The sequence below is a fragment of the Rhea pennata genome, chromosome Z, assembly GCF_028389875.1.
Source record: "Rhea pennata isolate bPtePen1 chromosome Z, bPtePen1.pri, whole genome shotgun sequence".
NCBI lineage: Eukaryota > Metazoa > Chordata > Aves > Rheiformes > Rheidae > Rhea > Rhea pennata.
Window position 1 is genome coordinate 72,425,937 of NC_084702.1, and position 12,425 is coordinate 72,438,361.

The window sequence follows — 12,425 nt, forward strand, 5'->3', positions numbered from 1 at the left end:
CTTTATCCAGTATTTGTTTTGAGAATAGCGGATATAAAAACAAAAAATGGAGCATATGGCTTTTGAAAGTGTTTTTGTTTGCTCCATTTGATTTTAAGTATTAACTGAATTTTGTGGCTATTTAATAGTAAACATTTGACTGTGATCATGTTTGTGATCACATTGTTCATGTTTCCCTGTATTTGGGGGAAACTTCTGTTTTTTTTTTTTTTTTTCTTTGAAGTTTTGTACTTACTTTTCTTGCTTGATTTTAAAACTTGCAGGTCATCTTAAATAAATTTCAGCAATGTGAACCTGAAAGGAATCCTGGTGCCACCCCCCCGCAATAGAGGGCTGTGGGCAGGGAGCACATGGTTTACTATAACGACAAATTCTGGTGCGTGCTCTTGATGCTAAAGGGCTGATTATCTTTTGGTAGTGGTCTTCTATTTTGGATTTGGTCACAAGTTTTTCAGACCACTGACTTGTGATCCATTTTGAGACTGACGTGACAGTGACCTAACTTACAGATGTTAGCTTTGGGTGCTTGAGTGGACTGGGGAGGAGCAAGACTAAAAGCAACAGAATTGCACTTTCCAGTCTTGTGCTTTACCTTTCTTTCAATAACCACTGACTGAGTTTCTGAATGTTTTGAACATGTAGTAAGTGCTAGATGTCTGAAATTAAGTTTACAGAAGACTGAAGCAGCATTATAAGCTTATTGGAGGCAAGTTAATGAGTATCTAAAGGTTTTTTTCGGTGTTTGTGAAAAGTTTGTGACTGCTGATACAAGTCTTCAACCTGTTGAGTTTCTTTGCTGATTTGTGATGTCCAGATAGTGGCTGTGTCCAAGAACTTTTCTTTGTGTTCAGGAAAATATGAATATTATCTTTCTTGAATAGTTCTCCTGTATAAATATGATGGTTGTGGGATGCTATGGAAGAAAATACACCTTAAAAAGTATCTTGCTGCAAGGAGTTTTATACCTGTACTCCAGTCTTCATTGTCTGCAGTTTTCTCCTTTGATGTATTATGTTGTTGTATTGTAAGACCTAATGACTTTTATCCTACTTGGTTTAATTGAAGGAATTATAGTCTTTCACTTTTTCTTTATGTGACCAACTGAGCAAAGATACTAGAATTTAAGTACATAATGAAGCTGCTTGTGAGGCATTTTTTGATAACAGGTTGTCAGTTCCAAGACTTCCTTCCCATTTTATTTTACATTGTCAGATCTGTTGTCCTTCAGGCAAACTCAGTTGTGTCTCCTTAAATGCCTTTGAGAAGGGGGTGGATTCAAGCTGAATTTGGCAGAGGTGCTAGTGACAGTAGTTCATAACTCATGATAGGTGGAAAGCTGAATGGGTTTTGGATAGACATTTAGAAAAAATATTGCAAAAATATAGTAAGATTCATATTTTAAATGTGAATCATGGAGTAATTGGGTATCTGAATTCTAGCAGAACTGAAGATTATGATATAATCCATGTGTTCTATTAGGGAAATATGTCAAAAATTTAATCTTTTGACAGTGATAAAATTGTCCAAGTCCTATATATGTTTTGTCTACAAATTACATGGATTGTGAATGGTGTTCTAGTGTGTATATATAGTGTTTAAGGCAGGTTAAACTGAATTCTTACTGCACTTCTACATCTTGAGTTCACTTTATGAAGCTCTATACATCAGAATGATTTTTAAAAGTACTTTGTAATGAGATTAAAGCAAATATTTTGCAGAATTACACATGTCCTGGTAAACTAAAAGTGGAGTTGTGCAGCTTGTTTTTCTTATTCTTGATGAGTGAAATGCAAAGAAAAGAACAACCAAACTGCAGAGAAAGTTTAAAATGAGGTTAGATGGTTAAAATGGCTTTATAGGTAATCATGCTGTTTCTGAGAAATGTTGGGATTGCTGTTCTTGAATTGTTTTCTGAAAAGAAATTACAGTCAGAGATTTAGTTTCTGACCTCAAATATTTGTATGACTTGTCTTCCTTGCTGATGCTGCTTCCTGGTAGGGATGCTTTTGAATTCTTGTGTCATGGGAGTGAGGGGAGAGAAAATTTATGATTTTAACTATTCTTCTCAATGAACAACTGCATGGAGGTAACTCATCAATAGAAGATAGTATTTCTGTACTTAGGAAATGGCCTGCCTTAAATGTGGTGAAATTCAGGGCAAGAGACCTAAGAACCATCCCTTTTCGGTTGATTTTAATATCTAAGCAAAAATTGAGCACGAAAACATACTGAGTGACACGTTTCACCCTTGCAGGCCAGAACAAGCAAGTTTTGAACATTGAGTCAGTCTGTGGTAGCTAAAAGCTTTCTCACCTAGCAAAAAAAAGTAGATGTTTGGGATTGAAACTGAATATAGGAGAGAAATGAGGAGAGTTTAACAACTGGAGTTGTTGTTACCCTCATCAGGACTTCAAGGAGTTCTGTGTGATTGGGAACTGGTTTTATAGTTGTATATCCTGTTTATCAAGAGACCCTGACTGAAAAGCTGACATGCAACTCTTCCCCTTGGAGTTGCTTCATAGCATTGCAGAAAAGCCGGGATCGGTTGTTAGCACGCTCTTTTGATAGTATATTCTCTCCTTTGACTGAACGATAGGTCTTAATGCAGTATGTAGTGGGAGGGAGACTAAATGAGTTGCCTCTGAAGTGTGGATGAGTGAGGGGAGGATGTGACTTGGAGGTACTTGTAAGTTGAATTTGAGGTGAGAAAAAAATGGAGGAGACTGATATTCTCGATCAGTGATATATATGATGATGGTTTGTTACTTTCAAATTATCCAGACTCTGCTTCATAGCGGCAGAAATCAAGTTGTTAATGCTGGGGAACCTTAGGTGTGTCTTTGTAAACAAACAAAATTTCTGCTTTGATAAACTGCACTGAAGGTTAAAACAAAATATCACTAGAAATGATGAGACCTAATGGAATACTTTGAGAGGAGGGAGGGAGTATCTGTTCTCTGCATCGCTTGCATATGTTAAATTTACATGGTGAATTACTTGATACTTCGACTCTATTTCAGTCTTTTGAACGGGTGTTGCTCTGTTAGTATCTAGCTGTATAGCAAGTGAGGCTTCAGTAATGCTAACTGTAAAGTTAGGAGATCGTGTTTTGCATCTATTTCTCCTGGTATTTCTTATAAATGCGAAACAAAAATGCATTTATATATATATAGGTAGGTCAACACTGCTGATTTAGCATTTTTTCCAGAAGATTAATTATGAACATAATCACTGGGCAGTACAGTTTTTGGTTAGATAACCTCTTTGCTCTTTTTTTGAGGGAGAAGTGTTTTAAGGGGAGAGAGATAAGCTGTCTCCTGGCATTTTGGGGACAGGAGAATTAGCTCTGTTTGGAGATTCACTTCACTCTGCTATTTAATATAGTGAGACCATTGCTGCTATTTATTTTCTGAAAAATCTCAACTTCAGACTTCCTAGTTTATTTGCCAGATGACCTCACATAAACATAACTCAAAACCTAACATTGTTAAGATATAAGTCTAAAGTCTACTATTTCGTTATAGTTAAAGTCTAAAAGCATTCAGCTGAAGACAAAAATGATTCTATTATTCATATTTTATAGTAATAAGATATTTTATGGGTAAAAGAGTGTGGAGTTCCACTCTCTTGAAATCTTAAAGCCCAATTTGGAATTAGTGGTGTGCTTAGCTTTTCAAGAATGTGTTGTAAATTGATCTTCCAAACAGTACCAGTTCTGGGATGTCTCAAATTTTGTTGAACTACTGACTTACCATACTTAGCCTCAGCTTCACATTTTTGGAAGTTGTACGTATGTTTAAAATAACCCAAATTTCTAATTAAAGAAAATGGTGAAAGGATGCCATCAGTTGTTTTTTTCCTAAAACTTTATAAAGATGCTTTGAATATTTTTCAGTCTTTAATGGAACCAAAGCATCACAGCTCCATAAGTTTGAAAATTAAATGTTACTGTGCATTTCTGTGATACAAACTGAATGAAATAACAATAGAGCAAATATAAAACCACAGTTTAAAAGTACATATCTTTATGTGGGCATAAAAGGTAGCTTCTGGTAATGAAGATTATATTTTTTTGAAGGAGCTAATGGAATTTAGGCACTCAAGTCCTATACTGCAATTGGATGTTTAACTCAAACTTTGAAAAAATTCAAAGACACATTTTTTTACAGAATAAAAAATTTAGATTGACATAAAATGGAAATTGTTGCTTAAAAGTACAGTTATGATTTCAAATTCACACGTACTAAAACTTCTGCTGACATTAGAGCCCCAGATAAATGTTGTTGTGATATTTTTCTTCTTTTAATTGCCTTCTGTGGCTTCACATTAGTATGTGAGGTTGGTTTTTGACTCACTGGGTTTAATCCTAGTTTTTCTTCTCACCTAATGTCATTGGTTTCCTCAAGCTCTCAGTTTTATTCCTTTTTTAATTTGATAGGAGTTGTGACAATCTAATTGAACAAATGTTTTTGTTCTCAAATGTGCTTGCATAGGTAATATATATTAAATTCTAACTAACCAGCTATGATATAGAAGGCCTTAGTCTTACCATTTTGTGTTGTAGGATTTTTTGGTTTGTATTAATAGTATAATATCGTATTTGAGGAGTTAGGCTGGTTGAAGGGAAGTTGCCTTATGCCTTTGGAAGCAACGTAGTCTAATGGGCCTTTTCCTTCTCTTCCTTTTTTCTCCAGAAGAGAATTTTGAAAAGAGCACAGAATATTTTTCTTGGGTATATTTGTAACTCTTCAAATGGACTTCCATGAATAAATAGAAGTAAAAACTCTGTTCTCTAAAATTGCTACTCTTAGAGCCATATGTTCAGTGAAGTTTGAATGCAGTGTATTGACATAAACGTGACAAAAGAGTTTTCAATCTCTTGCATTTCATCCTGGAAAGAAATTGCTGTGATGTAGTTGTGATCTCACAGTAACTTCCATGACGACTGTCAAACTCGGAATCCACTGTGAGGTTCTTTTAAGATACCAAATCTGAGGCCATACTAGTGCCTGTCGCCTCTGAGTTATAAAGCGCAGCAAGAAGGTGGGTAAGGAGTGTTTTTCTAATTTTCGAAGTGGGGAGAATGAAGGGACCAAATGGGCAGTGGCTATATCTTTTGAAGTTTGTTTTCTTTTAGAAAATACCAGAAACCCCTGCAGATTAGCAAATCTTGATGCCCTGAAGATGAGATAGTGAGCAGCTGCAGCAGTTTATTTTCTCCTGATTACAGCTTTGGGTGAAGGATACCGTTTTAACTGTAGGTGTTTGGAGTTTGTTTTTGTTTTTATCAGGGAAAGCATGCAGATATGCTGAGTTGTGTTTTTTTCTTGTTGAATATTTTTATTTTCACCTATTCTAGTGAATTGCGTTATTCATATATTTTTAAAATGCTGCATTTTAGTGTACTCTTTGAACTTGAATAAGAGTTTTCATGTGTTAAATTGAGAAGATCTTGAAATATCATACTGTTGTGCATTTAAACTTGTGTACCGTTGCTTGTTTGCTTTATTTACAATGTTATCTTTTTACAGCAGGCGTGTTTAGCAGTTGTCTGGACTAGAATTTTTTAATAACATTCTGAAAATCATTGTGCCATCTGTAGAATAGCACTTGATTTTTTTGATTATCTTTGACTAAAAGAACATTATTCTAAGTTTGTCACCCAAATTTTAAAACTTGTAATATTTCATCTTGGCTATCCCTTGCTCATCCCTTGACTTCTACATACCTATGGCATTGCTTTTGTTAAAAGAAATGAACTGATATTTATAACACATCTTCTACTGAAATGATTTTAAAGATTGACATAACCAAGGTTCAGTGAAACTTTTACAGGTGGACTCTAAAACTAATATCTGTAACTTTTTAATGCTCTTGTTACGGTTTTATGCTGCTATTATGAAAATGTGTGTTCCAGAAGCAGTCTTGCACTTCGCCTGTGCGCTGAGGGTGAAGTACTGCAATTGATGAGGTAGCTGTTTCAGAAACTAAGAGTGTAATTTCCTTTTCTGACAGAAGTGAGTAACTTGATCTTGCAGTGGTGTGCTTGGTGTTTTAGACTGTTGGTAGAATATGCAGGTAGCTACTAATATCTAAGGATGTTTTAGAATTTTGTTTTTTCTGTGACAGAATTTCTGTGTGAACATTTTAACGTTGAGTAGCACAGTACATCCAGTCAGCTTACCTCTGCAGGCAAAGCGTGGGGTCCATGACTGTTTGTTTAATACAGCGTAGTAATAAATGACCCCACGGAATGTAGAAGTATAGGTAAAATGATAAGACATGTAAGTTTTAAGAAAATTAGTGAATAAAATGTAATTTCTTAATGGCTTATCGAGAGGAAGGACATTTTGGAAAAAAACCTTTACATGCTAATTCAGGTAAACATTTGAAAAGTTTCGATTCCTTGTGCATTCTTCATTTTTATTGTAAGTTAGTCTGGCTTGGAAAAGATGTGGTGGTGGAGAGCAACAACCTACTGGAAATACAACACGTGTGGTAATTGAACGCTTTAGTCAGTCAAGACTTGCAGAAGAAAGATAAAGATGTGGAGAGGAGGGCGGGGATAGCGAGTGTGCATCTAAAAGAAACCTAAGCTGCTGTGTGTTGTGCGTGTGTCTTTTTTTTCCCCCTCTGCATAAGTTGGAGATAAAATAAATAAATAATTTCACTAAAAGTTTGGGCAATTTAGAATTATGGGTGAGCTGCTTTATCTTTCTAATGAAAATATGAAAAGATGAAAAACTGGGAAGTGGGAGATAAATTTCCATTCTGCTTTGTTAATATTAAAGTGATCCAGACTGTTATTGTTTGTTTATTCCTGTTTTTAGATTTGAATTCTGTGTGGTAGGCACTGTAATTACCTGCTTCTTCATAGCATGTTCTGTGCTTGAAGTTGTACAGATTGTTGTTAGTCATTCATTTTTTTGGAAAGTTGTGTATATTTTTGGTCTAAATCAGTGTTAGATCTGGCTTCATTTAAAATCCTAACAAGATAGAGCAATAGTATCTGAATTTTTGCATGATGCCGAGTTGAGGAGTTACGATATTGAGGAAAATCATACCCCAAAAAGCCCAGTTTCCTGACTGAAGCAGGTTAACACGATGTCAAAGGAAATTAATAAAACTCACATTGTTTAAAACTATGCAAAACACTAGCACTGGTCAAGATGATAGAAGGAACAATACAGAATTAGCAGAAAAATGAAAGATCTCATGTTTTTCAGTTCTCTGTTCTGTTCATGTGACTGCTCCTCTTGGTGCACTTGACAAGAAGCTTTACAAAGAACTCAGCTTTGAATAAATAAGTTTTCACTAAACTGAACCAAAGGGATCTGAGTTTTCAGCAAGGTTTTATACCCAGTGAATGTATAAGATTGTTGAGGAAACTAGCTTTTAATACTGACTTAAGAAATTTTAGAAAGAAACAACAGTTTATTTAAAATGATATATGTTACTGAAAAAAAAGAGGTTATTTTAATGGGTTCTTCTGTGGCCTGAGAGGAAGCTTGAAAAATATTAAAATCTTGGGGGAAATTATAGAAAAATAGAATATCCTGTTTTTATTAAAAAAAAAGTTTTCTTTGACACTTCTGGTTTTCTTTATTTTTCTGAATGTGATCTTACTGTGTTTTTTTCCTTGAATATCTAGTTCAAGAAGTAGGGCTCTCTGCAGATACATAAGTGATATCTGATCTCTTTGATATTGCTACAAAACTATGGAACTAGAATTCAAAACTTCATATAATAACGTGTGTTATAGCATGTTTTATAGGTACAGCCTTTCTGGATTACTTAGTGTTTGCTTTTATATCATTTGTTGCTTCTAATTTAACAGATTTTTTTGAAATCTGTGGACGGATGAAAATGTTGCAAGTCTAAGTTAAATGCCTGCTCCCATCTGAAACTTTGAACAGCTCTGTGGTGATGCTTTCAACTTTGTTCCGAGCTGTCAGCGGTGGTGCGAGTTAACCAGGTGCCCTCTTTGGTGCGCTCGAGTTTGTTTCCGCCGGTTTGAGAACGTCATAAATGTCTCAGCTCTTACTTGGCTATTTTTAGTCCCGCTGCTTGTATCTGTTTCTATTCAAAGAATTCTTGTGGAAGCTGTTCCAGGAGAGCGCTGTGCAGCAGCGCAGCGGGGAGCTGAAAGGGGGGCAGGGAGAACACAAGTGTGGAGCGTGTTCTCCGATTTGGCAGCAAGATAGCCGACGTTGACTGCTGTTTCCTGTGTGCCGCCTTGCTTAGAAGAAGCCTGGTCAAAGCAAATTCCCACTTCTGAATAACGTCTCGACTCTGGCAAGGGCTTGTTTGAGCTGTTTCTTACTGTAATTTGGAGTGCCCAGGTTTCTACTTGAATCTTCTTAGAAATCTTAGCGGCTGTTTTGGTATGGTAACTACATCAGAGTGAATAGTTGAAATGCAAATTTCTACACTTTAATAGTAATTGATCATCTGACAGTCCCAAGTATTGACTCTTTTCTGTCCTGTGGCAGTTGAGCATCTTTATTTTTTTTTTTTTTTGGTTAAAAAAGCTTACTAGAACACCTCATCAGATTCGAACTACTACCAGAACAACAACAGATTTATTAGAAAGCTGATTTTGTTTTTTTTTTTTGGTTTTTTTTTCTTTTTCAGTTTTATGTATTGCTCATCTTGTGAGTATAGCTAACCACTGATTGTAACAGTAGTGTTTGATGAGGATGTGATTTGTTTATAATTTTAACCTTTATGTCTTACAGTTGGTACTATTGACAAATTGCAAGCCTGAAGCATCTTTGGATGCTTACAGCTAGCATTATATGTACTGAAGTAGCCAAGGGCATATATTATTTTGAATGGGTCTTATTGATACTGTCACGTGATGTGCAGGGAGTAGTGGTTCTGAGACGAGTCAGTCACAGTACAAAAAAGTCGTATATCCTGTGCAGCTTTGATGGTGTGCTTCAGTTCTGATTTGAGATGTTTTAGATACTTAAGTACTATTATTTTTTTGCTTGTGATATTGATAGCTTAACCAGTATATGGTCTGAGATCATATGTCATTTCCATGTGTTCTTTGAAGAGAACATCCGTAGCTTGTTTAGTTCGTACTCTGCAGCTGTTTGCTTACTTATATATATGGATGTGCCCTGAGCTCACCCAGATTTCTAGCTGACCCCTGAATTCACCTCGGATGGAAGGAAAAAGTGTACAAAGTAATACAGTCTGCAGTAAGTGGAGGCTTTGCCTTGTGATTTTTGGTGGAGGGGAGCCATCTGAAGGAGAGCTTCCAAGTGTCCCAGCCCTGTCTTTCTAGATAAGTCTGTCTGGGTTTTGTCTGCTGTGACTTAGTGAGCTGGCAGAGAAGAAAGTCTTTTCCATCGGGGGCTTTTGATAGGGAGAGAGGGGATATGAAGTGTATTAGGCCTGTGAAAGCAATATTCAAAGATGACCAGCAAAAAAGCATTGAAAATTTAGTGGCATATACAAAATCATTAAAGATTACTCTTACTGGTTAAATTGTTTTAGGGTAGTTTGTCTGTATTCAATTTCAAGCATTAAATCTAGGTACTCAGATACTGCTATGATTGAGGGGAAGTACACTATGTTAGTCAGACTATCCTGATACTGGTTGATTATATTCTCCTACTTTGTTTGAAAAGAAGCACTTCCAAGCTTTTATTTTTGTTTGTTTGTTTGAGGGTATTTTTCACTGAAAGTTGTGGATGCTAACATGTATCCAAGAGCCTGGGCATTAAAGAGTGTTTCTCAGTTTCTCGTATCTCAGTGATACGAGTCTCTATTTTCCCACTTGTGCTCAAAGCAGTATTTATAAGACAGTGGTGCTGTCAGAGACCGTTCCTGTGAGTTTTTAAAAAAATCTTTAAAACTACCTAGAAGGTGTGTTTTTCTTTCTTTTTTTTTTTTCTTAACAGTGATTTTTTTTGAGTGTGAAGGGCCTAATCAAGTCTTACTCTACCAGATCCTGCAAAAACAAAATGTGAAATGTCACATCTTACCTATGCTATAATGATGTGTGCCTGCCGAAATATAAGGTCCCCCTCTCCTCGTGAACTTGATCTATCCCTTGTGTCAGATCAAGCACTTATATAGCCACATAGTTTTCCACTGGATAAGCTTATTCAACTGACTCACTGTTTTGTTTTAGAGGGTTTAGTTTGCTCTTGGGTCAACTCACTGAACCAACTCACTCTGCAGCTGCACAATCATTAGTCTGATTAAAGGGAAGTAGCGATAGTATGTGGTTAAGGAATAGGGGAGCAGGAATGTCATATTTGATGACAGTTTGCACTTAGATTTAAGGTGAAACTTGATTTTAATGGAATAAAAGATTTGGGTCCTATCTGCAACACTGATTGAACTTTGAGCTAATATACAACCAGACCTCAAAACAGTTAAAGTTCCATAATTGGTTAGAGCAAAAACTCTTGTCAGGGGTTTTTGTGACAAACTCTGCTTGGCTGTCCTGTGCTTAAGTGCAACTTAAACAAGGTTGTGTTAGTTCTGACTACAAAGGCTAATGATTTTCAACCCAGAAAAACCTGCTAGTTCATTTTTTTTCTCAGCTGCAATAAAGTTTTCTTTCTGCAAAGTACTTGTTATTTTTTTTTTACAAGTCTCCTAGTTATGCAAAATATAATTCAGTTTGAGTATTTGTTGAGGAGGGTGACCAGAGTGTAACAGGGTTTTATTAGCAGCTTCTTTATTGGAAGTTATAGACAGCGTAGTTCCCTTTTAGGAAACCTTAGGAGGAGAAGCACCAAGGGCTTTGCCTTTTCTGTTTTTTTTTTGTTGATTATTCTGTTTTGTGTGATGAACAAACCCAGAGAAATGGGAATGAAGAAAAGATTTGCAAGTACTGTTAGTTCTTCACCACTGGGAGTAGTAATGGTGGAAGATGCAGTGAACATATCATAGAATCAGTAAGGTTGGAAGGAACCTCTGGAGATCATCTAGTCTAACCTCCCTGCTCAAGCAGGGTCACCTAGAGCTTCTTAGAGAGGGTTGCATCCAGGCGGGTCTTGAATATCTCCAGAGAAGGAGACTCCACAACCTCTCCGGGCACAGTTGTGTATTAACTTAGCTAGTATTTTCTTCTGTCTTTATAAGCTAGAAAATATGAGATCAGAAGGCTCAGAAATGGAGATGGATTCTAAAATAACTGGAAAGAACAAGACTTTTCTTAAAATATTCTTCAGCAGAGAGCCATGCTTCAAAAGCAAAATTGCTGTTCCTCCCTTACCCACTTGATCCCCACTGATAGCTGCTTCTCAAAGAGGAAATTCCTGTTTTCTATAGGTCATAACTGCATGTGGACCAGTATTGTTGTGTGATTTTTTTTTTTATTTTTGTGGTGTGTTTTTTTGTTGTTTTGTTTTTGTCTAGTTCATGGCAGCAACTGTGATCTGGTCTGTGCTATGATCCAGTAAGATCATCTTAGTTCTAGTAACTGTGCTTAGATGGGAAAGAATGTGCAATTAGTCTTTCTGGGATTTCTTTACAGCCATGGTAACTGTTGATAACTAGCGCATCTTGCAGGTTCTTGCAAACATGGAGCTTGTAGTTCAAAAGGACAGGGGAACACGACTTTATGCTGTTTGGTGTGTTAGAGCCCAACCAGTTGCTATCCAAAATGGCATTCTTGCAGAAAGACAACCAAATGAGAATAGAGACTTTGGAGGTACTGATTTCTGAAATATCAGACCAAGTCCTGTGAAACTTCCAGGACTATGACTATCCAGAATCACCAGTGAATGTTGTCCTTTGACAGCAGTAGAAATAGGTAGGTTGTACCAACTAATTTTTTGGAGTGTGAAGGTTACCTCTGGATGAAAGATGAATAAGAACTAGTAGAAACTAGTTGGATTGTGCCTTACACTTTACTTTCTTTGTTTATACCAGGCAAGGTTAAATGTGGAGAAATTAAGATTCTTCCTTCAGAAATTTTCTTTATGAATAAGAACACTTGCTGCCTCTTAAGATTGAATGCTTTTAAATAAATGGTGAGGATAGGACCATGGGACGTTTATTGCATCTAGTTAACATGTTTTTATTAAAACTAGGGAAATCACAAGCGTATGCGTAAAATATAACAGGTCCATAATGCAGAGACAGTGGGATAATGCCAAAGATTGATTTTGTAGAACTGGAAGATTTTTGAGTAATGTTAGTGATATTACTTCTTGTGACTGAAGCGTACTTTACTTGTGAAACACATGCTGTCTTTAGTCTCCTTTCAAAAATCATTTTTTTTAGGGGGCTGTGGATATGTGGCCAGTTTTTGCTGAACTCCATTCTGAAGATTATGAGCACTTCTTTGTCTTCCAAAACAATGTAGTCTGTTTTCCTTTTATTTATAAAACCTATTTGTGTAAATTTGTTGTTCTTCTTCTCAATATTTACTTAGGCATACTAATCCTTGAAAT

General features: G+C 36.2%; 1 protein-coding gene across 4 annotated transcripts in view; it reads left to right on the forward strand.

Annotated features, from left to right (window-relative positions):
* UBAP2 (ubiquitin associated protein 2) overlaps positions 1 to 12,425 on the forward strand; it is a 145,676-nt gene that overhangs the window by 4,913 nt on the left and 128,338 nt on the right. The gene's annotated exons all lie outside the window — the stretch shown is intronic.